This window comes from Triticum urartu, chromosome 3A (genome assembly GCF_056163025.1).
Source record: "Triticum urartu cultivar PI428250 chromosome 3A, HENAU_Tu73, whole genome shotgun sequence".
NCBI lineage: Eukaryota > Viridiplantae > Streptophyta > Magnoliopsida > Poales > Poaceae > Triticum > Triticum urartu.
Window position 1 is genome coordinate 5,650,609 of NC_141875.1, and position 5,633 is coordinate 5,656,241.

A 5,633-nucleotide genomic window follows, 5' to 3' on the forward strand; every position below is an offset into this window, starting at 1 on the left:
TACAGCCCATGTGGCCCCCCGGGACAGGTGGCCCCACCCGGTGGGCCCACGGGACCCCTCCGGTGGTCCCGGTACAATACCGATAACCCCGAAACTTGTCCCGATGGCCGAAACAGCACTTCCTATATATAATTCTTTACCTCCGGACCATTCCGGAACTCCTCGTGACGTCCGGGATCTCATCCGGGACTCCGAACAATATTCAGGTTACTGCATACACATATCTTCATAACCCTAGCGTCACCGAACCTTAAGTGTGTAGACCCTACGGGTTCGGGAGACATGCAGACATGACCGAGACGTTCTCCGGTCAATAACCAACAGCGGGATCTGGATACCCATGATGGCTCCCACATGTTCCACGATGATCTCATCGGATGAACCACGATGTCAAGGACTTAATCAATCCCGTATACAATTCCCTTTGTCTATCGGTATGTTACTTGCCCGAGATTCGATCGTCGGCATCCAATACCTTGTTCAATCTCGTTACCGGCAAGTCTCTTTACTCGTTCCGTAACACATCATCCCGTGATCAACTCCTTGGTCACATTGCGCATATGATGATGTCCTACCGAGTGGGCCCAGAGATACCTCTCCGTTTACATGGAGTGACAAATCCCAGTCTCGATTCGTGCCAACCCAACAGACACTTTCGGAGATACCTGTAATGCACCTTTATAGTCACCCAGTTACGTTGTGACGTTTGATACACCCAAAGCACTCCTACGGTATCCGGGAGTTGCACAATCTCATGGTCTAAGGAAATGATACTTGACATTAGAAAAGCTATAGCATATGAACTACACGATCTAGTGCTATGCTTAGGATTGGGTCTTGCCCATCACATCATTCTTCTAATGATGTGATCCCGTTATCAACGACATCCAATGTCCATGGTCAGGAAACCGTAACCATCTATTGATCAACGAGCTAGTCAACTAGAGGCTTACTAGGGACATGGTGTTGTCTATGTATCCACACATGTATCTGAGTTTCCTATCAATACAATTATAGCATGGATAATAAACGATTATCATGAACAAGGAAATATAATAATAACCAATTTATTATTGCCTCTAGGGCATATTTCCAACAAGTAGCCCCTGAACCAGGCTTCAATGACGATGAGTCCGGCGCGCAGTTTTGTCTTCGGCATTGCAAGGCGGGTTCCTCCCCCAAATACTCCATAGAAGAGTTTGAACACCAGAATAGTGTCCGGCTCTGCAAAACAAGTTCCACATACTACCGTAGAGAGAATAATATTTCCACAAATCCAATCTGCTGACACGTTTGACAACATGACATCACGCCATGCCCCGGTCATTATTCGAACCATTTTTCTCAACCAGCACCGCACATAACGCAGGGCGGTTTTCTTGACGTGTCTTGTCAAAGCAGAGATCGTGTCCCCCTTATTACGGGATTCTCATCAATACGAACGTGGGTTACCCAACCGCGCCATCAATTACGGCGCCTGGGGAATAAGCAATTTTACCAGGCAAGTGGGGAGGCGCATCGCCTCTTCCACCCTTATAAAGGGACAATGTTTCACCCCTTTTACCCATGGCTTCTACCTCCTTGCTTATCCCTTCTCACGCACTCGAGCTCCAGCGCCCAAGCTCGCGTCCTTCTTCTCAAACCACTCCAAGCATGTCCGGAGCAGGAGGCAAGTGGGTGGTCTCCTCCGTCACGGAGGATGTCGAGGATTTGTCACGGCAGATGTCCTTAGTATCAGGACTTAGTCGCGAGGCCAACGCATCTATGTGGTAGCTTGAGAGGGGTTGAGTGGGACGAGAGACGCAGGGCGGATCAACACATAAGACAAGGATTTAGACAGTTTCGGGCCCCGGGAAATATCATCCGGAATAGCCCTACATGCTGTTTGTGGCTAGGTCTCATTATCATCACGAGAGAGACGCCGTAAACCGGCCCTTTGTGTCTAGCCCTAGAGATTGTTTCTTGCTTGTCCCTCTTTAGGGACCCTGCCCCTCCTTATATATGTTGAAGGGGCGGTTTACATGACTAGTCCTAGTTGGATTAGGATTATTCTATTACAAGTGGAGTCCTAGTCTTGCTTCCTTTGTAAGGGAATATTCCTTGTGCTTTCCTCATAAACCGGCCCACCATTAAACGTGAACCGGCCTTCTGGGCCATGGGCCTCGTCATCCATCTGACCCGCCCGCCGGGTTACTAATGAACCGCCAAGACCGGGCGGGTAGCCCGTGAACCGCCAAGCTCCGGGCGGTTCATGTTCTTTATTAAAAGGAGACCTTAATTTCCCTTAAATTTCCTTAAGGACCCCGCTGTCACGGGAGGGTGGGACAAAAGATGTCAAACAAGTTCTTATTATAAGCATGTATGACTAAATATATAATACACGGCTACATGGAATTCTTGAAGTGATGATCTGGCATAAATGACAAATTCCTATTTCTCAGGCTATTTCTATTTTCTCAGGCTATCGCAAGAACGTAGTGATGATCTGGCATAAATGACAGATTCCTTTTTTTTTCTCTGTAAGCTGTTAAAAGGGCTGGGTTTTGGTTCCTGATACTGAACAGAGTTAGAGACATGGTGCAGGGTTAGAAATGTGGCTTGGCTGTCCCTGATTGCAGGGTTAGAGACATGTTTTCTGGCCCACTTCACCGTTCAATTTGCAGCGACTGTTGTCTAGCAGGAATGTTTCTCCTATTTACAGTGTATTGTCGGATCTCGTCATTTCATCGGTAAGCTGCGGTGGTGATCGGGTGCCACGAAGTGCAAGTTCCTTTGAGAAGTGTACATTTTTTCATGCCAGTAGCAACACATGGTAGTTGACTTGTGGAGTATTGCTCTTCAAACAGGTAGCAAGTGATGTTTGAGTCTCACTCATGGCGTTTCTGGAGATGCGCACCGATGGAGTCCCAGACATTGTTGGAGATTGCTTCAACCTGATCACAACTTCCTGCCTTGATGCTTCAGTTTTCTTTGCCTTGTGAGAAGTGTCTGGTGCTGGTTTCACCAGCGGTAGCGCTAGCTCTAGATGATCAGGTGAACGAGCCGTACCCGTACGTGTGGTGTGGGGAACGTGCTTAGTTTTTTCTCTGCGGCTCGGCTCCTACTCTGCTGTAGTATGACACTGTTTGCTGTTCTTGTGTTTTTTCTGCTTGTTTTTTTTTGAGTGCATTTTTTAGTGCTTTTTCTGCTTGTTTTATATAGGCCTTCTCCTTTCTTTGGCTTTGGTCACAAGAGTGCTTTTCAAATTCAATATTATTTTTTAATTACATGGTCAACATGTTTTCAATATACATTTAACATTTTTAAATGCTTGATTGACACTTTACAAATACAAATTTAACATTTTTCCAATGCAATACAAGATTAATTTTTTTGAATACATGGTCAACATTTTTAAATATAGGTCTTTCTAGATATTTCAACAAGTGACTACATACGAGGCAAAATGAGTGAATCTACACTAAAATATGTCTATATACATCCGTATGTGGTAGTCCATTTGAAATATCTAAAAAAACTTATTTATATTTAGGAGCGGAGGGAGTAATATAGTACAATAATTTTAAAATTTTACTTGCCCTAGGTTTTCCCGCCATAGAAACACAATCTGTACCATGCATTTGCCGCATCCAACGGTTAAGCATGCGGTGAATCCCTGAAACGCTGGCCGTCCGTTCTCATGCATCCGATGGCTAACATTTGTTAGCTCTCTGCCGGCCTGCAAAAGGCTGCTACGCATGAGCCCATGTTTGTAAAGAAATCAGTGAGCGAAAGGACACGGCAGCCAAATGGGTCCCATCGTATTACAAAATCCCTTGGTTAACATGCTTCATTCCGGTGTCTCTGCTCTGCAAGAAGCTGTGTGCAGTGCATAATTTCTGACGCAATAAATACTGCTAAATATTTTTGTTATATTTATGTTCCAATACTTTCTTTCTTTTTGCAAAAACATATGACTTATGTTCCAATACAACTTTATAAACAAGCAAAAAGAGAAAGGAAAGAAATACAACTAGGCCTTTGAGTATTCGTACAGCCAAACAGATTTGGGCAAAACTGTTCCTCCTCAATTGAAAAATAAATAAATTTCTGACTTGGGTCATGTTTGAAATGGGTGTAAGTTTATACATCTGTATTTATTTTATAGGTGTAAATTACAGTCAATATTTTATTTCTGTTTGGAAAGAAAACGATGGAAGATGCCTGTATTTTAAACCGGCCAGGAACATGAGGAAACGCTAATCCAAACAGGACCTTGAGGTGCAAAGACGTGCAAAGCACGTGTCGTTAACTACAGTAGTATATGCAAATATAACATTTTTTAAATACATGATCAACTTTTTTTCACACACATTGTATATTTTTTGCATACATTTTTCATGCACGTGTGAAATATTTTCTCTATACAATTTCAACATTTTTTAAATGCTTGTTTAAAATTCTTTCAATTTTTTCTATAATTCATAGAATATATTTATTTAAAATGTTTGGAAGTTTAAACGAAAGTAAAAAAACGAACTTAAAAAATAAAAGAAAACGAGGACGTAGTCTCCCGCGCGGCTGGACGCCAGCCTTACGCGCCAGAGACATACTCTCACGCGTGCCCCTAGCAGGTCACGGGCCAGCGGAGTTCGTTCGATCAGACTCGGCTGCTCGATACGCAATTTTCTTATTTCGGTTTTATTTCGTCAGTCACCAGTCAACTTTTCACTTTAGAAAAATTCCGAAAACAATTAGAAAAATTGTAAATATATGAACCATGGATTTACCAAAAAAATCACAATCATCTAAAAAGTTCATCTACTTTTAAAAAAATTCATCAAATTTCAAAATAATTCATGGAATTTCAAAAAAGTTATTCATCGGGTTTTAAGAAACTTTCATAAATTTTTAAAAAGGTTCACAAATATGAAAATAATCGATTAAAAAACTTCATGGATTTTTGAAAAATTTAATGGAGTTGAAAAAAGCACAAATTTCAAAAAAAAAGTTCATCGACTTTAGAAAAGAAATCACAATTTAAGAAAACAAACATATGGAAAAGAACAAGAAAAAAGAAATCCGAATAAAAACGTCGGGAAAATGACCAACAAATTTGAAAAAATGAAGAAAGTGATAAAAGGAAACATAAAAGCAAATGTGCACCAGCAGTAAGCTAGCATAGTGCTTACCACGGTTCCTTTCAGCGCTGAGGGTACGAGTTCGAACCCCTTTTTGCCGCACCTTTATTGGAGTTTAAACAGAAGAATAAGGTACTGCTTCTCTCAGTTTACAGGGTGTGCGCGTACCTCCAGGTCGTTAATTTGACCAAGCTAATACAAGTCATATATTACAAAAAATATACCAATATAAACTCAGATATTCTATTTTCAAACGATATAATTTTTATGTTACATAGTTTATATTAAGGTGATAAAATTGACAACCTAGATATACATGTAGGACTTGTAAACTGAAACGGAGGTAGTATATGGGTTGGCCTAGAGCGAAGTGGGGGTATGCGCCCGATGGTAGAAAGACTTAACGGGTGCAACAGGCGTTGCTTAGGAAATGCTGAGGCAAGCGAGCGGGAGGCGGGCTAATGAACGTTCCAACGCATGGGTCAACGGGTGAGCCTACTAGGCTGCGGCCCA